Source organism: Podarcis erhardii, assembly GCF_964252035.2.
Source record: "Podarcis erhardii genome assembly, chromosome: 2".
Classification (NCBI taxonomy): domain Eukaryota; kingdom Metazoa; phylum Chordata; class Lepidosauria; order Squamata; family Lacertidae; genus Podarcis; species Podarcis erhardii.
In genome coordinates this window covers 55,171,058-55,191,298 of record NC_138498.1, presented here as the reverse complement: position 1 = coordinate 55,191,298, position 20,241 = coordinate 55,171,058, and the positions used below count along the sequence as shown (strand labels likewise).

The following is a 20,241-nucleotide window of genomic DNA, read 5'->3' as shown; positions in this document are numbered from 1 at the left end:
TGTAAGTTAATGGGGACAGAGGGGGTGAACCTTTACTGGGAGAAACACCGGTTTTAGAGAGATATGCATTCCTTTGCCTCTCGCTGTAATTATTAAATAACTTATCTGGTAAGAACGCTCCTTTCATTTGATTTGCTTATTTACTGCCACCACGGGAGGGATCCGAATCCCCAAAGCCTGACACGTACATTCCTTTGGAAATTGGTTGACTTGCAGCAGTGGCATATGTGGCACTGTGGAAGCATTGAGCTTCCTCTGAACATCAGCACTGCTTACCTGGGTGATGCTGAGGAGGGGCAGCAGCAAGGTTGTACTGACAACTAGGCCAGAGCACCAGATGGGCAGCAGTACTCCCATTGGTGCAACGTTGTGGCCTTGACCTTGCCATTGCCCAGTCTCATTCAGGTAAGCAGCAGCAATGTCAATTTCAGGACGGGGGCACCGTGGCTCTGTCCCACCATATAAACAGCTGCTGAATGGGGAATAAAAAAAATAACAAAAGTTAAAAAAATTATGTGGCTGTTCTCACCATGTCCTTCTGGCTTTTACACATTGATCATAGCAATGTTATGCAGAAGACACATTTCCCTCCTAATATATTTTATTACAGGTAGAACTGAAATGACATCTTCAAGCACCCTTGGAATTCACAATATTGTTCCAAAGTAGCAACCAGATGCTGAACAGCTGCAGTCTAAGCTCAGCACAGGAGTGGAGAAAGAAGCCAGTCTCAACGTTTCAGCGTAATCAGGCTCGAACAAGATATGTGCTCCTTGTTGGGAAAGATTATACAACAGCGATTTCTCCTATGACAAGAAAATGGGATGTATCAGCAGAGAGAAGAGGAGAAAATAGATTGCTGCAGAGTGGAAAACAGAACTTCTTACTGAGTGCACAGTTCAGGGAGAAATTCAGAGTCAAATGAGGCTTTAGAGATCACCTGAGTTTTTGCCTAATATTTGCAGGGAAAATTGGCATTAATTAGAACAGATTTATTGCAGAAATATGTCGAAAGAAAGAAAGAAAGAAAGAAAGAAAGAAAGGAAGGAAGAAAGGAAAAAAAGAAATCCAACCTGTGTACAATGAAACAAATTCCTTCCAGTAGCACCTTAAAGACCAACTAAGTCAGTTCTTGGTATGAGCTTTCGTGTGCATGCACACTTCTTCAGATACACGTGTGTATCTGAAGAAGTGTGCATGCACACGAAAGCTCATACCAAGAACTGACTTAGTTGGTCTTTAAGGTGCTACTGGAAGGAATTTGTTTTGTTTTGACTATGGCAGACCAACACGGCTACCTATCTGTAACTGTGTACAATGGAATGTGGTTTGAAAATCCCAGTTGCCCAGCATTATTGAGAGTTGGTTTCTCAGGTTTCTTTCCAAACCCTTTTTTCTTTAAACTTGTTATAAGTCTTATTGCAGAGAAAGGAAAACATATCTTGTTAATGAAGGGGGGGAGGCAGGGGGGAGAGAGAGAATAGCTCTAGCAAAGCCATGAATCTAAGACATACAACAATGCATTACTTCTGCCATCTGGAGGCCTCTCATAAAAATGTCCTCTCAATGATTTAATCTATCATTGTCCTGTCAAAGCTTCTTAGCTACATAACAACTAAGTTCTGCAACTGCTGCATTTCCTCCTTCCCAACTCATGAAGAAATGCCATGCCAAGGCACAGCCAACCTTTCAACTACTGCTCTGCTGGCTTGTTATAGCCCAACGTTCCCCCTATTACAAACCTGTCAAACTCCTCTCTTCTCTGCAGACATCAGATTGCACGTCTCCCAGTTTTTCAGCCACTTTCAGCATTTGACAACATAATAAATGGGACCGTACAAAACATCCCAGCACAGATGCCAAAGCAAAAACTGATTGGTGGTAGGAAACCAGCTTGAAGGGGTTATGGTTTTCCCGATCCCCATGTGCTCTCTACATTTCTGTTACCATTAGCACCGATGCAGGACTGCAATAGCTCCTTGACGATGCTTATTAATATGTTCACTATGGCAACTGTCAATAGGGTTAACTGTCAATAGGGTTTGGAGTCTACTGAATCACTGCTTGTAAAGAGTGAATGTATCATAATATAATTAACAGTGAATACAGCTTGTCAGTTGATGGAGAGCAAGAAAACAATTCCCCGTGCTTTCCAAGGGTTATGAGTCTTGAAGTAGAAAGAAAGAAAATGGGAAGCAAAACACAGAAATAGGAAAACAGGGTACAAAGGCAGAGGACTGACTTTGTATGCAATACTTTCAGATCAACACGTAGCCATGACACATGACACATGCTGAGAGGTCTTGGGCAAGACAGTCTCAAGTAGCTTATGCTATTTCCCTATGGGTTTTGTGAGCATCTATATGCTGTGGTTGCTTTGTTGGATGGTGATGTCACTCAGAAGGTAATTGCTTCCAGCTCAGAAGGTAATTGGTTCAGGCTGCCTTGTGGGACGTAGGCTGCATCTGTATGGAGAGGCCAAGTGCACCTGCTTTGCACTGGGGCAAGATGCTAGGACTGGTCCATGGCATCTCTTATTGAAGGACCTTGGCTAGTAGGATTATGAAAGGCATCTGCCTGAAGGCAGGTTTGAGTAGGGGCTGTCTCATTTTTGGATTCCATTTTTAATTTGCTTTTGTTACATATATTTTCAGTGACATATGTTGATACATTTTAAGTTATTGTAGTATATATATTTTTTACAAAGATAAGTTTGGATTGTATTCATTGTTGGTCATATTCAGAACAGACTCATTGAAATTAATGAGCATAACTAATTTAATTTCAGTGGGTTTACTCTAAGTAAAACTTAGGCCTCATCTGCACTATATATTTAAAGCAGTTTCATACCACTTTGAACAGTCATGGCTTCCCTCAAGGAATCCTGGGAGATGATAGATAGATGATAGATAGAGAGATAGATAGATAGATAGATAGATAGATAGATAGATAGATAGATAGATGATAGATAGATAGATGATAGATAGATAGATAGATAGATAGATAGATAGATAGATAGATAGATAGATGATATAGATAGATGATAGATTAGATAGATAGATAGATAGATAGATAGATAGATAGATAGATAGATGATAGATAGATAGATGATAGATGATAGATAGATAGATGATTGATAGATAGATGATGATAGATAGATGATAGATGATAGATGATAGATAGATAGATAGATAGATAGATAGATAGATAGATAGATGATAGATAGATAGATAGATAGATGATAGATAGATAGATAGATAGATAGATAGATAGATAGATAGATAGATAGATAGATATGAGAGAGAGAGAGAGAGAGAGAGAGAGAGAGCGCGTGCACCCTTCATCACAAGGGCTCAGGGCAGTTCTAAGAATAAACTAAAAGATAAAAACACAAGTACTTAAAACAAATCCAACTCAGTAATGACCACCGCCCCTTTCCCAGTGTAGTTTGTTAAAAGTGCTGGGAGTTGTTAGGAGACCCCTATTCCCCTCACAGAGTTACAATTTTCAGAACGGTTTAATAGTCAATCCCTCTTTGTGGCGAACTCTGAAGAGGTATGTGGAAATGGCATAAGAGTGGAGAGGAAGCACTGAGCAACAACTTACCTTGCCCCTTAGGCAGCAGTCTATGTAATACATGTTCCCTGCTTCTTGTCATCTCTTGAAATATACATGGGAAGGAGGAGGAACAAAATTAATGTAATCTGGACAAGAAACCCAGAAGGGACAATTTCAGCCCCCCCCCAAACTGCTTCACTTGTAAATGGGATGTGTATGACAATCATTAGCCCACTTTTCTGCCTTCTCCAACAACAACAAAAAGAGAGAGAGAAAGAAAGTCTGGCAAAGCTGTTTGGAGCCTGATTTACCTCAATTTATCAGATTATCCCCAAATTGAATAAATCTGAATTTACAGGGGACTGTTATTTGAAGGTAATTTTAGGTGGACAATGCAAATTAAATGGGAACACAAACAGCTGCAGGGTGGACAAGCCCACGGCCATCCTTCAAAATGCACACTTCTGCCAATTTAGTGATGAGTTCTTCATCCAAATAATTGAAACAAAAATGCACATAGCAGGGTAAAGTGTGCAAAAAGAACATGAAGCATATATTGATGACAATAAAATGAAAATGCCTTCTATTGGAGGAGATGGTTTGCAAAAACGTATAAGGCAAAATTGCATACAAGCATGTATATTAGGATAAAATGGCATGAACATGCTGGTGAATTTTCATGAGGTTTTTTTAAAACAAACAAACAAATGGAATGGAAATGTGGAGAACTGAATTTAAGATTAGAAAAAGTGAACTAGAGAGAAGCCTACATTGACAGATCTGCTCTTCCCTATTCCTGATTTTTCACTACTGGATCTGAGCGTGTTCTTGTTGCCATCCTCACTTCAAGCGTTGACCCTCCTCCACCACTGCCTAGATATCAATGGGGTTAACACAAGACAAAGATGCTACAGGAAGCAAACTTTCCCTTCACAGAGGCTGATGGCTTCACTACTTCCCTGGGTGGCTGTACTCAAATACAGACTGGTTTTGGTTTTTTGTCCCTGTGCCATGACGGTATGTTATCTGGATTCATATCTGCAAATGGCGAAGCAATATACATTACATATACTCAAGTTATAGTCAGTTGGAGCTGCTGAGCCACATGTAAATATATTATTGATTTTTCCCCCTTCCAGATGGTGCAATTCAGAAAAAAATTGTTTTTAAATTATGCCTTGCAGAGACGCTGAGAAGTGCTGCTAATAACAGGCATATTTCAAGTGAATACTGACCTGCTTTTCCTCCCCATCAAGCTAATGCGTCCAAAGTGCTGCCAGTATTTTGTATAAATTACCTGCATTGTAAGAACTTAAACTAGAGCCTCTGTTTCATTAGAGCTATTTAAGTACCATCTCTTCCCAACGGCTTATTTAGGTTTCCAGTGGAAGTCATAGATGGGTGCAGAAAACAATCCAGTCAAATTGCAGAGAGAGAGAGAGAGAGAGAGAGAGAGAGAATTCATTGCAATCTTAGCCCTAAAATTAAGCTGTGTTATTTTTTTACAGCAGCCCAAACTAAGTGCCTTTGCTTCGATTCAACAAGAAAGTAGAAAAATGAATGTTCATGCACTGGTCTGACATAGGCCTTGTTGAAAACGACTCTCCCTCTCTGCACATTACGAATGAAACTAGCTGCAAGCAGAAACAAGTATCCTTCCTAGGATTGCTCTCTGGAGCAAACCCTGACCTGACATCCTGTAGTATTATGCTAGAAGGGAATTTTACATAGAGAGTGCCAGAGGAAAGGAACACTCACTCTAAAAATTGCCTGCCTGCCCTGTCTGGTTAAGAAATGGAGGCTATGGCATTTGGCTCTGTTGGGGAATCAGCACCGTAGCATGGGGGGCAGCTAGGGGGGCCGTGGCCCCAGATACACATTTCTGAGGGGGCACTACCAGGCGCCCCCCATGACAGGCTCCCTCATTGAGGCCAGAACTGTAGGGAGGCAAGCCAAGCTGTGCCCTGTCTGGGCCCACGGGGCTTTGGGGCGGGCAGCGGTGCCTCCTCTGCATTGCCGCAAGGAGGATGCCGCCACTAGCACCAACAACCAAGGAGAGGCAAGAGGCTCCACCTGGATCAGAAGGGAGAGAGGCAGGAAGCAGAAGGGCAGCCTCATTCCTCGGGGTTGTGGCTCCACCACGGAGCAGCGGAAGGCAGATTGATCTAATGGGCAGGTGGACAGAGGCAACAGGTGAGGAGTCTGATGGAGCCGGGCTCTGTTCACCCTTTGTGCAGGCTCTGCACACATCCTGCAGGTGCATGCCTCCACCCCAGCTGCCCAGTCCACCAGGGGATGCGACACTTGCCCTGCCTTGCCCTGGGCACCGGCAACCCACGCTACACCATTGTGAGGAAGACTGTGCTCGCTTGGTTCTTTAGTAATCGATTACATTGGTATCACACCTCTATTCCAAGGAGCGCAAGATGGCATACCTGGTTCTCCCCCCACCCCATTTTTATTTTCACCTCAACCTTGTGACAAAGGTTAGGCTGAGAGATGGTGACTGGCCCATGGTCACCCAGTGAACTTCATAGCTGAGTGGGGATTGAAGCCCTGGTCCCCCAGGCTGTAGTGCAACGTTCTAACCTCTATACCACACGGACTCTACCCTTGCCCCTCTTATCTACCTTGTTCTTTATCCACCTTATTCTTTTTCTGATGACACCTCTGGATCTCTATAGCCACCAGGAATCTGATGGTGGGCATCAGGCCTTTGAGGCTGAAATCATTAGGCTTTGGAGGAGGAGTGTATCTAAGTAGCACATCTGTCACACCATCCCAGCTGGTGTGTAGACACGGACAAGGAGAGGTAATAGGCACTTAATCCTTAACAATTTCTTAATCCTCAGTGACCTTTAGTGCTCCTGTTATCTCAGAGATAAAGCCAGAAGGGCTGTTAGCTTCACTGCATGTCTTTGTGAAGAAGCACAGTGTCTAGCACGGGTTCTGAGCAAAACTATAAGGTGCAGGGTTTTCTGGAAGTGAAATACCAACAACATGTTCTGTGGAACAGCATTCCTGTTGAGATAAAATAGGCACCTGCTATCTGTACTTACCGGAAACAATTGAAGACATTTTTGTTTCGATAAGCTTTTCCAGCTGGATGAAAAGGCCTATGCTGTAGGTGTTTGTTTTGTACTGCTTTTAAGCTTATTTTCAGGGGTGGGGGTGATGTAAAAAAAAGTAAAACTATTTTTGGCTGTTTTATAGCATGTCTTTAAATCGCCTTGAAACATATGTATAAGGTGAAATAATAATAATAATAATAATAATAATAATAATAATAATAATAATAATAATAATAATAATATACTACAGTCATTCCATAATGGACATAAAGTTCAAAAGTGGATTAGTAGATAGAAAGATATCCAAAGTAAAAGAAACATTATTTTGCAGGTTTGGGCACTCTGCATGCAATATCAGCTCATCAGTATTAGAGACAGACTATCCATAGGCATTGATAATATTTTTATGGTCACTGGGTTAGCCTAGTAGGGATTCTCTGTCCCTCTGGGTTTGACAAAAGCTCAGCAGGACCTATCCCATCCTATATCTGTTGCAGTATTCCCTTTTCTCACACACAGTGATAGAACACCACTGTGGGCAGGGATGAAGAGAAAATGTGCTACTGAAGTCCACCATCAAGGTGAAAGAGACTGTCTGTCACATAATTCTAGTTTAATAATGAGTCCTTTCATTGCTAAGCGTCTGGAAAACCACATGCATGTTCCCCTTTGCGTTTGCACTGCTTCTGTCTATAAACATGAACAATTTGTAAATGAATATGACCATAAAATAAACTGATTTCATACATAGAAATTGAATGTGCGGTGATATTCACATATTCAACCATTCACTGACAATAACAGATTTTCCGTAAGCTCCCTTTCAGCTATTCTTAAAAGTAACCTGGATAGTACTACAGTGCAGTACAAGCATCCTTAAACAACTTTGTTCCACATTGACAGGATAAAAGGATGAAGAACTTCCTTAACATGCTATACAAAGAAAGAAAGAAAGAAAGAAAGAAAGAAAGAAAGAAAGAAAGAAAGAAAGAAAGAAAGAAAGTCAAAGTTACCTGGATCAAACATGAATGATCTGATATATTACTTGAGGCGTGCCATATTTTAAAAATAGTGATTTGGGAGTTTCAGCTGGGAAATGGGTTATAAATCCCAGTCATAAAGAAACAAATGCCACAGCCTCCTCACCATTTGTGAAGTAAAGCAGGAATGAGGAATTTGTGGCCCAACAGATGTAAACTGACTATAACTCCCATCATCCCTGATTGTTGGCAACACTATCTGGGGCTTGTGGGAGTGGGGACTCCAAGAACACCTGGAGAAAAACAAGTCCCCCATCCCCAGATTTAAAATGTTATCCATTTTGAGCATTTTTCAGAATGGGTCTAACATTACAGTGGTACCTTGAGTTACAGACGCTTCAGGTTACAGACGCTTCAGGTTATAGTCTCTGCTAATCCAGAAATAGTACCTTGGGTTAAGAACTTTGCTTCAGGATGAGAACAGAAATCATGCGGCGGCGGCGCGGCAGCAGTGGGAGGCCCCATTAGCTAAAGTGGTACCTCAGGTTCAGAACAGTTTCAGGTTAAGAACAGACCTCCAGAACGAATTAAGTTCTTAACCTGAGGTACCACTGTATTTCCAAGGATCCCCATATCTTTGTCCTGGCTATGAGCCATATACTTCTCAAACCAGGACCCAGTGTATAGAAGAATCATACAGGTGTAGCCTCATGTATATGGCTTTCCCCTTTCCCTCACATTTATTTTGTCACGTATGCCTCAGAACAGGGGTAGCCCAGGTGGCATCCTCTAGATCTTGTGGACTCCAGTTCCCACCATCACCACGCAGCATGGTCAGCGGTCAGGGATGATGGCTTTTGTAGTCTAACAGTATCTGGAGATACCAGGTTGGACATTCCTGCATTTGCATATGTATCTGTATATGCCCAGTACTCTTCCAAAGCACTGTTTTAGGATTTTATCTTATATAGATTACAGTGGTGCCTCGCAAGACGAAAAGAATCCATTCCGCAAGTCTCTTCGTCTAGCAGTTTTTTCATCTTGCGAAGCAAGCCCATTGACTGCTTAGCGGATTAGCGCTATTAGCGGTTTAGCTGCTTTTAGTGGCTTTTAGCGGCTTATCGGGTTAGCGGATAAGCGGCTTAGAAAAGGGGGGGGAGGAAAAAAACCCGCAGGAACTCGCAAGACATTTTCATCTTGTGAAGCAAGCCCATAGGAAATTCGTTTTGCGAAGCACCTCCAAAACGGAAAACTCTTTCGTCTAGCGAGTTTTCCGTCTTGCAAGGCATTCGTCTTGCGGGGCACCACTGTATTTGGTGCTGTTGTTACTGTTTTCAATCCTTTCCTTCTTTTTTTGATGGGGGAAAGCTCACAGGACATCAGATGTATACATGCACATTTTGGTAACTATTCCAAACACTGGTTGGAATAGTTATATGGTCTCAGTGTTGCAGCGTGTGTCAGAGATCACTATTAAGGGTCAAGTACCTGGTTGCCGTGGTATAAGGGACATGGGTGGTGCTGTGGGTTAAACCACAGAGCCTAGGACTTGCTGATCAGATGGTCGGCGGTTCGAATCCCCACAACAGGGTGAGCTCCCGTTGCTCAGTCCTTGCTCCTGCCAACCTAGCAGTTCGAAAGCATGTCAAAGTGCAAGTAGATAAATAGGCACCGCTCTGGCAGGAAGGTAAATGGTGTTTCCGTGTGCTGCTCTGGTTCGCCAGAAGTGGCTTAGTCATGCTGGCCACATGACTGTATGCCAGCTCCCTCGGCCAATAAAGCGAGATGAGTGCCACAACCCCAGAGTCGGTCACGACTGGACCTAATGGTCAGGGGTTACCTTTACCTTACCTGGTTGCCACAGAACTAGGCTATTTCTGCATTGAGTTCCTGGCAGATGGCAAGTGAAAATGCCCATGTGTTAAAAACTGGCCGACACACTGATGCTTAGAAAAGTAAATGGCCTCAGACCTGCCTAAAGAAAATTCTGATGGAACAAGCAAGTAAAGGGACAGGAGGTATTTCTGGAACTAGTATGGACAATCTTATGTAACAGGAGGCGAGGCTGGTTATATACAGTAATTTCTGAAGGTTGAGTGAGAGAGAAATACACCCATCAGAGTTATACATGGCAACTCCTTTCCATTACAGTGGTACCTCAGGTTAAGAACTTAATTCGTTCCAGAGGTCCGTTCTTAACCTGAAAGTGTTCTTAACCTGAAGCACCACTTTAGCTAATGGGGCCTTGTGCTGCTGCTGCCACGCCACTGGAGCACAATTTCTGTTCTCATCCTGAAGCAAAGTTCTTAACCCAAGGTAATATTTCTGGGTTAGCGGAGTCTGTAACCTGAAGCGTCTGTAACCTGAAGCGTATGCAACCCGAGGTACCACTGCATTTTTATTTATATGCATTGCTACACATGGATCACAGAAATGAACTTAATATTAGCAACTGAAATCTGGGCTGAGGGATGTTATATTCAAAACTGGGAATATAGTGAATCAGCCCCACAGGCACTCTCTCTGGGGTTACAGAGGTCTGGCATACACCAAGGATATTTAATTTAGCTCCATTGTCTGGCTCTGAAAATTGACACGGGTTGGCTTTCTTTGGGGCTCACTCTGAGCTACTTTAACTTGGATGAACACTACCCTGCATCTTCTATTGTTGGCACACCCAGGGTTTGTTCTACTTCGTGTCAGTTGAAATCAATCAGAACATTCCCACTGGCTTTAGTGGGAGCTGGAGTCAGCCTTTAATCGCTATGTTTTATTCATCAGAGCGTAGGAAGATGCAAGAGCCTTGAACTCATTTCAGCTGACCTGATATTCCTTATATCACCAAAGCTGGTAGACGCGCTCCACCTGCCTCCAAATTGCAATTCTGAAAAGCCAAAGTTCTCCAAGGTGATGTGTAGGATTAAAATAAAAAGCAGATTTGGAACAAAAATGAGGTGTGAGCACAAAGTCACCTTCTAGAGGGCATTCATGAACAAAAGTCTACTAGCCAACCATGCCATTCATCACTTTGAGGCTTTGACATTTAATCCGTCCATCCGTCCGTTTTATTTATTTGTTTGTTTGTTTGTTTGTTTGTTTGTTTAACTAATTTACAGCAGAGAGAAGCCACATGGAAGTGCTCAACTCTGTTGATTAACATGGTAAGCTGCAACAAACTAGTCTTGCACCAGCCTTTGCATATGTGTGCTGCACACAAACAGCAGCGTAGGAATATACAGGAACCAGAAAGGCTATTTTGCCTCTCTCTTTTTCAGAAACTTGCTGATGTGGACATAAATGAATATATGCATGATGGTGGTGATGGTTCTTCTGAAGCTAATCCAATATCTCTCATTCCTCCTCCCTTTTTTTCAGAATAAAAATGAAAATATTCTGAAGTTTCACCACCACAGGCCCTCTCTCCCTTATCAAACTTTTGTGTGTTCAAATTTAGTGACTATAAATCTTGGGGAAAGTATGAAAGAACGGATTACATTATGGAAAGAAGGGCAATGAGCATATACAGGATTTATTTTTTTAAAGCATAATATGTATTGATCTGGGACAGAATGGATGGTAGGTAGTCTACAAAGGCATTTTAGGAAATTCCATAACAGTCTCCATTCTGGACATTTCACCTGATGGATCTTCCTGGATCAATATGTGTCACTGCATGAAATGAGGCTTTTCAATAAACTGCATCTTACAGTGTCCCAATATTCCTCACTCAGATTTAGGGGAGTAGGACTATTGGGCCCTGGCCAAAATTTTCTAAATGTGGAAATGGTTGTGGCAATTCTCTTTCATCCTTAGCACAATATCTTCAGGATGTGGATGATTTCATTTCAGAGACAGCAACAACAATGAACAAAAAAAATGAATGAATGTAAAGTTCTCTGGGACTTCCTTTCCCATGGAAGTGGAAGAAAAGAAACTGTCCCACATCATGAATAAAATAGCCCATATTTATACATCTCAATCAAAAAGGAAGAAAAGGGAGAGGACTAGGAAGTGAAACCAAGTTACACTTGGCTTAGAATGGTGACCATGCTTTACATTCCCTGCTTTGTCCAAGAAGAATAGATTCATTTAATTCTTAAAGAGTTCTTTACCCATATCATCCAGTCACATTTTGAACAACCCCCCCACACCTCTTTTCTCACCCTCCTCCCTTCTCTCTTTCAACTGCTAAGGACAAATGTCTTAAACACAAGCTGATAAGGAACTGTTCGGAAACATCTGAAACAGAGAAAACTCAGGCATACGGCTATATAGACAAGTACCCCTTGAAACACAGGATTTCAAGATGATAATTTGGTACCTTCTCAAACTGGGCCATCTTTGTGTGTTTACTTAGAAGTAAAAGTATGACTGTGTTCAATAAGCTTACTTCCAGGGACTCGTAGAAAGGGTTGCAGCTGGGCAAAGCAGTGTGTGTGTGTGTGTGTGTGTGTGTGTGTGTGTGTGTGTGATGATGATGATGATGGGGAGACTCCAAAGCTGCTGTATCGTCACATCCTATTTGGAAACATAACAGAAGAATGAGGAGAATTAGGAACCTTTGTGTCTAGCAGAGCATCCTCTTTTGGCCTCCACTGCTGGCAGTACATCTACACATGCAGAGCTTTCTGCAGGTGTACTGTGCCTGTGTCCTGTGTCCTGTTCCTGTGTCCTGTCACTGTAAGTGCTTCCCCACTGGCAGGACAGCATTTATGCCACATTCTATAAGCCTTCAGCCAACTGAATGCTGATTGTAGGGTTTCAGCTGTAACTGTCACCAACTGCACTCCGTAAAATAATTCATATGCTAGTAAATTGGGGGCATAAGTGCCAGAAACTTTAAAATATGATCTGCTAAATGGTTTCTGCACCTTTATTATGAAAAGTATACTGTGAGTTTAACAGCATTGTTATTAGGCAAAGAAAACATGTTTTCAAATGCATTTTCAACACTTCAGTGCCTTACTGACTTCCATGTAAAAATTTCAATGCAGATTCTATTACAAAATCAGTGACTTCAAAACCAACTTTAAGGTGTCTGTCAATAAAAACAGTAACATTTTGTGTTCCTACATTGTGTGAATGTTCAGTGAACAAATGCTCCACCAAACAATGTTCCATGTAATTTATCATTACTCTACCTTTGGTAAATACTACTGTCAGCTCTGCTAAATACCTCTGCATTTGATTGCTGATATTCTTGTTTCCCTTTATGTTACTCAGTATATTAACTCTCAGCTTGTAATAAGCTCACAGCAGTCGAAGACCTCTCTTTTTTTAAATCTGATGAGTCTTGATGACTTGAATAACTTGGTCTAATTAGCTCTAATTGTTTTCTCTCTGTGATAAGAATAAATTGGTTAGATACATCACAGTTAACATGCTTTAGGAATAAAATAAATAGTGAATGGTTTGGGCAATAAATGATGACATATGGAGATTTTCACTTCAAGGCTTACAGCAGTAATCCAGCAAAATGGCCAAACTAATTACCACCACCACCACCACAAATGATGTTGTTACAAGGAAAGAAGACAGGTTGTTGGTTATTAAATGATAAAAGTAGCTGTATTCAGATCTATACCCACATTTGTTTTTATGGAATGGAGCTGCATCACTTTGGCCCCATATTGCAGATTCTCTCTGGAAGCAGGTTCATACATCCATGTTTGTCACTTGACTGCATATGTGAACAGACACCAAAGAATTAACACTGCGGACAGAACATTAATGCTTCCTTACATTGGCTCAAATGCATGTTTTTGAATGAAGTCAATCCCATGTCCTGCTGCCAGGCCTTATGGTCTGATTCACACTAGCATGTCCCTCATTTGATGGCTGTGTGCATGAATGACCCATCCCAGAAGGTATCTGTATTGTTAGCAAGTCCAGCATCACACCTGACATACCTGGGCAGCTGCAGGGGCCCACACCCCCCCTCCATGGCTCAAAGGGAGTGACATACCCTTCTGGTATCGCCACTGAGATCTGCCACCTCTTCAGGTGCCTGGCAGCACTAGAGACACCAATTATCCTCTCCCTAACATCAGCAGTGGTGCAGTCATGGGATGGGAGCCAAGGCACTTTGGCTTGTCCACTTTGTTCCCATTTTATTCCACCACCATTGCTACAAGGTAAGGCTATCCAGGGGGGAAGGTGTGGTTGCTGGCTGCAGCACTTCAAGAATATGAAACTGGAATGCGTGGGGGGCATCACTGGGGGCTCAAGTTGGTACAGGGGACTAACAGTGTCAGTTCCCCCACCAGCCATCTTTGATTCTCTATCTGACATGAAACACATTGTCCAGTTCTTCTTTAAAAAGCAACTGTCTTTTAGATGCTCTCCCACTGACACATGTGTAAACCCAACTCTCATTGAAATCACCCAAACACATATGTGAGATGCTTACATGGTCTCCTGTCCATGCAGATGTTCTTCAGGGATATTTGGGTCCCTTTTGACCTTTTGATGTTATTTTCATGGGGAATATCCAATCTATGGATTGGAATTCACCACAAACAAGTTAGCATTGACAAATGAGGAAAGTGCAAACTTTCCACAACTAATTGGGGGCTGGCTGATGAAAGTACAGCACACTGACAAAATGATTAAACTGACCAAATTGATTAGGACAAGAGAAGGCTGGCAAAGTCATAAAGATAATAAAATAAAATAGTCTTCTGATTTGGCGTAAGACAACCAAGAGCATTTTCAATATAGTATTTTCCATTGTTTTGCTCCCGACAATATAACTTTATTCTGCTTGCTTTAGTTTTAATTATAATTTTTTGCTTTTGGGGTTTCTCTCTGTCATGAACATTATATTGCTTGTTGTACATTCTTGATGCATTGTTTGAATCTCTATATATGATTCTAATTTTGAAGCTCACAACACTGGGAGAAAACAACAAAACAGCCTTTTCTCTACCACCACAGCCTGCTTCTATCAAACTATTCCTAGTAAAGCTAATTATTCATTTACATGTAATAATTGCAAAACAATGTAAGCTATTGTTAATTTTGTTCTGTTAATTTAATGAATACGTTGAAATATGCTATTTAAATTTAAACATGCTTAATCTTCATTATTACCCCCTGCTCAAGACATTATGGATCACTCTCAGTAGGATAAAGCCTTAATTTTAGATTAAAAATAAAAATTAACTGAGATAAAAAAATGAGGCTTACTAGTAACATTGGCTACTGCAACATACTGCCCATAGGACTGTCTAGAAATTTCAGATATTGCAGGATATGGTGGCTCAGTCCTTGATTATAGTGAAGTACCACACATGAACAGACTATCCCTTGGCTCCTTGATCACACTTTAAGGTGTTGGCTTTGATATTTAATGCCCATGTTACATTAAAGCTAAGATGGCCTCGGCTCATTGAATGCCTGGGTTAAGAACTTCCTGGGAGCTGCTGCTGTGAGTTTCCTGGAGGAAGAGTAGGATGTATATTTAAATAATAATAACAGTAAATAGGCTGCACAGTGTACTGTAAATGACTGGCTATCTAGAGGGATAGTGGGGGTGTGCTCTTGGAAAACACACCTGTCTTGCTAAGCCTTCCAACAAAGCTGTAACTGGAAAAATAATCTTCGAACCTCATTATATTCAGCAGCGGCTAGAGAAATGATTTGCTAGGCAATTCTACAAGCAAACACTGTGTCATGATATCAAAGGGAGGGGAACTGCTATAGGGAGGTGTGGCAGTGGGGGTCAGGGGTTGCCACAGACAAGATCATGTAAATTTAAGGTTGGTGACTGGATAGTCAGCCTTGCTGACATCAGAAGCCACAGCCCATGCCAGGGAACTTGCACAGTGTTGGCTGAAGCACCCCACACCTCCACCACCATCCTAGCACTGAAATATGAGGATTCCTTTCTCTCCTTAAACAGACAGCGGCTGCCAGCAGTTATACTGAGCTAGCCACTGTGTTGTGTTTCTTTCTGTTCCATGATTAGTTAAGTTGAACATGCAAAGCTGTCTTATGCCAAATCAGAGCCAAACCACTGGTTTGTCCTCTAAGCCAGGGTAGACAACGTGGCATAGCTGTCAAGTGTCCCTTATTTGAAGGGACAGTCCCTTATTCCAGCGCCATGTCCCACTGCTGTCCCTTATTGATAGATGTCCCTTAAATGTCCCTTAAATGATGTCCCTGAAATTTCAAAGGAAGCAGCTCCTCTCCCTCCCTCCCTGCCGGCCAGGGAGGAGGGAGGCTCCAACTGTGTTCCTTGGCTGTGTTGCTCACCCAATAAGAAATCTAAGAACGACTGGGGGTGGAGCTTGCATGCCTTGTGTGTGGCTAGTTAATGCAAGCTGAGGGGGGTTTTGAATGCTGGACGCCATTTTGTTGCACGTGCTGCTGCAAACTTTGCAGTGCAAAGCCAGGCTGGGGAGCCATCTTAAGTTGAGGCTGCATAGGCCTTGTGGTGCATGTGATTCAAATTCTATTCAGTTGAACCTCTGGTTACAAAGTTGGTTGGACAGTGTTCTCGAAGCTACCAGCATGAGTTTGACCAGACTGCAGGAGGACAGGAAGACTGGAGTGCCTGGAACAGGTGAGGCTGCAGGTCCCTTATTTTGGCTGCTGGTCCCTTATTTTCAAGGCTGCTGGTCCCTTATTTTCAAATCTGTAAGTTGACAGCTATGCAACGTGGTGCTCTCTAGATCATCTCCAATGATCTCAGGCAGTACTGCCAAGGGGCAGGGAGGGGCAGGCTTGTACTCCAACAAGACCTGGAGGGCACCATGTTGGATGTCCCTGTTCTAGCCCAATGTGCACTCAAACTGGCAGCATCTCTCCAGCCTCTGATTAGCTCTTTTCCAGCCCAACAGCTGGAGATACATTCAGCCAGACCAGGGGGTTTCCATATACAGCACACGTTCTATACCCCTGACCTGCAGCACCTCCCAGCACCCAATTGGACCAGACTTGCAGCGAGCCACAGAGTTTATGCATCCATCCCGCTTTTGACAGCTGTTACTTAACACTATATTTAAAACGAGCTGCTTCTCCAAACACATTTTCTTGAATGTGCTGCCAAGGATGAACAGAAGGTGTGAACAAAAAGATCCAAGAAAATGGTTTTATTTGTCGAGTTATGGAAAGATTTCAGGTATTCCGCCAACTATCATTCCCATCCTGATTCTCTCTCTTTCACCCACCGACACCCCCACACTCCCCTTTTCCCATTTTTGACTGATGAACACCAACAAAGATCATATTAATCCTGTGAAGTTTAATTTCAGCCTCTTTTACAGAGCTGTCCTGGGGAGTCATGTATTTGTATTCCTGCTCAATGGGGTTTTTAATAATGCAGTTATCAGAATTGAGTGCCAAGACACCCAAGACTCCTAAGTGCTATGTATTTCTGAAAAATTGAGGGCTTTGTGATGGCTATAGAAAGTTGGGAATGATTTGTAGCGCAATCAGGTTCACGCAAAAGGACAAAAAAAGGGCTTCGTAGCAGCACATAATGCATTTCAAGAATAAGAAGGGAGGAGAGAAGGTTTGGGGAAAGGAAAAAAAGGCCACCATTTTCAAACTGCTTAGTGACCATGTTCACCTTCATAGTACAGTACTGTACTACATCAGGCTGTATTTTTGTTGTTGTTGTTCAAACCAGGATTGGCAAACCTACACCCTTCAATATGTTATCAGGCTCCAACTCTCAGGAGCCCCAGGTAGCATGGTCAATGGTCAGAGATGGCGGAAGTTGGTCACAACATCTGGTGAGCCACAGGTTCTCCATCTTTGGTTTGAGATGTTGTTGGACTACAACTTTCATCATCCCTGTCCATTGGCCATATTAGCCACAGCACATGGGAGTTGGAGTCCAACAACATTTGGAAGGCCACAGATTCCGCATCCCTTGACAACACCCTGTAGATTTTTAGTTTACAGATTTCAGGTCAAGTCAAGAAAGCCATTGTGGCTTCATCACGGAATTCAGCATTATCTGCTGGCTTTGGATAACACAAGGAAGGAAAAGCCATTTTTCACTAGAGTTGCCACCTTTATGGTTAGTCTCCTATCCTTTTCATAGCTGCATGACAGGAAGAAATGAAATAGTGGAAGCTTGTTCCAGAGTGAAACCCTGTATTCAAGTAGCTTCCCCATCAAAACTGCAATATGAAGGCCCACCGATTAATGGGGGAACATTAATTGATTCATCTAGTGATTAATTCTAGCATTGCTAATATTCTGTTATTTTTTAAAAATCCAAACAGGTAATGGAACCTTTCTGAAAAAACTATGCTTTTGTTCATGCTTCTGCAACATCGATAAAAAGAACACACTCACAGCAACCTAATCAGACTCAAGTTCTGTGAAAACACTGTTCCAATTCACCAGACAGTGACTAAATACTACAAGATATATTTTCAGGAGGAATGCAATTCTCTGTGCTGGCTAGGAATTGACTAGATGGCCTCATAATAGTTCTTCTGCATCTCTACATTATACTATTTCAATGCTAAGTCATAAATCATGCTCAAGACAGATTTATATGTTTGCTGCCATGAACCTCTGAAGTGAAGCCAGGAAGCTGCAACACCACAGTGAAACCTTAATAGTCTCCATTCCCACCCCTTAATCTTTCACTAGCAGGGCTGGGGGGGGGGGGATGCCAAGTAAAGCAGAAGCCAACAGTTCATAACTGCATTAGCGTGGCCAACAGTCAAAGAGCAGGAGGGCAAATGAAAACAGCTAAAACTAAAACAAATAATGGACTGAAATTGTGAAAGGTGGCAAAAGGAAGTACAGAGTGGCTGGTGTATTCAAATCATTGCAGCTTCTAGATAAGGCCGCCAACCATTTAAGATCTGTAGGGCTATGAAACATTGCTTCCCATATATTCAGGGTGATCTGCAATGGTGACTGATGCCCGTTGGGACTGATAGGAAGCACGCAGGGAGGCAAACAGTAGGTGGTCTGGAGACTATGAAAGGTCGAGCCAAGGAATCCTACTTCTGCCCCCATTTCCCTCCCTGGTGAGTTATGCTAGGGCAAGATTCATGCTGAGGAGGAATTCCAGTTCCATGACTGTCTTTTTTCCACTGGCTTCATGCTGAGGAGGAAGCAGACAGCCAGGACCACACTCTGGACTGGTTGTAAGAAGGCAGGGGGAAGGAATCAAGACTGATGTTGGTGGGGCAGTGCCCCATTTCCCCTAATGGGCCACTGATGTTCGATGTTCCCTCTGCCCCCGGAGCAGCCACAGCTAACATCCACATATTTGGGATAAGGAGGCAAGAATGTGACATCCATAGAAATATAGGAAGCTGCCATGCAGCAAGTCAGACCACTGGTGCACTCTTGTTTACATCAGGAGTGGGGGACCTTTTCAAGCCTGAGGGCTGCATTCCCTCTTGGCCAATCCTTGTGAGGAAGGGCACACTCCAGCAGTGGGCATGACCAATAAAAATGTAGGTGTGGCCAGCACACACGCACCATTCAACTACACCAGGCTTCCTCAAACTCGGGCCCTCCTGATGATTTTGGCCTACAACTCCCATGATCCCTAGCTAGCAGGACCAGTGGTCAGGGCTGATGGGAACTGTAGTCTCAAAACAGCTGGAGGGCCAAGTTTGAGGAAGCCTGAACTACACATCAAACTACATGGCCTCCTCCCTACGACTCAGTTGTTTCTCAACTAGTCTCCAAGGCTAGGGCTGATGGGAGTTAAGAACATCAGAAGAACCTGATGGATCAGGCTAAAGGCCCATCTAATTCTGCATCCTATTCTTACAGTGGCCAACCAGATGCCTGTGGGAAACCTGCCAGCAGAACCTGAGCACAAGAACCCTCTCCCCTCCCACAGCTTCCAGCAAACGGTATTCAAAGGCATACTGTTTCAACCATGGAGGCAGAATGTAGCCATGATGGCTAGCAGCCATGGACAGCCATACCCTCTATGAATTTGTCTAATCCAAGTTGGTGGCCATCTCTGCCTCCTGTGGGAGGGAGTTCTATAGTTTATCAATGCGCTGTGTGAAGAAGTACTTTCCTTTATCAATAATAATAATAATAATAATAATAATAATTTATTTATACCCCGCCCATCTGGCTGGGTTTCCCCAGCCACTCTGGGCGGCTTCCAACAAAATATTAAAATACAATAGTCTATTAAACATTAAAAACTTCCCTAAACAGGGCTGCCTTCAGATGTCTTCTAAAAGTCTGGTAGTTGTTTTTCTCTTTGACATCTGGTGGAGGGCGTTCCATAGGGCAGGCGAGAAGGCCCTCTGCCTGGTTTCCTGTAACCTCACTTCTCGCAGCGAGGGAACCACCAGAAGGCCCTCGGCGCTGGACCTCAGTGTCCGGGTAGAGCAATGGGGGTGGAGACACTCCTTCAGGTATACTAGACCGAGGCCGTTTAGGCCTTTAAAGGTCAGCACCAACACTTTGAATTATACCAGGAATTTTTTCATAGGGAAATCATTGCCTATCTACCTCAAATAACTACTGATTTACAAGATTCCAATTCGGTTTTGAAACTTTTTAACCTTCTTATAACAAACCTTACCACTTTTTTTACATCACCTCCTCAAAAGGCGAAAGTGGCGCATTGCAGTACTGGGGCCCCTTGGTTTAACACCTCTTGCAAACAAGCAAGATCCCTT

At 42.8% G+C, this 20,241-nt stretch overlaps 1 long non-coding RNA gene across 1 annotated transcript; it reads right to left on the bottom strand.

The window, feature by feature from the left end:
* Nucleotides 1-640: 640 nt before the first annotated feature.
* LOC309334420 lies at nucleotides 641-6,778 on the bottom strand. The gene is made up of 3 exons (XR_014153089.1): nucleotides 6,618-6,778; nucleotides 3,607-3,660; nucleotides 641-806 (listed from the first exon to the last, which is right to left on the bottom strand). It is a non-coding gene; the product is annotated as an uncharacterized lncRNA (long non-coding RNA).
* Between the last annotated feature and the right edge of the window lie 13,463 nt (nucleotides 6,779-20,241).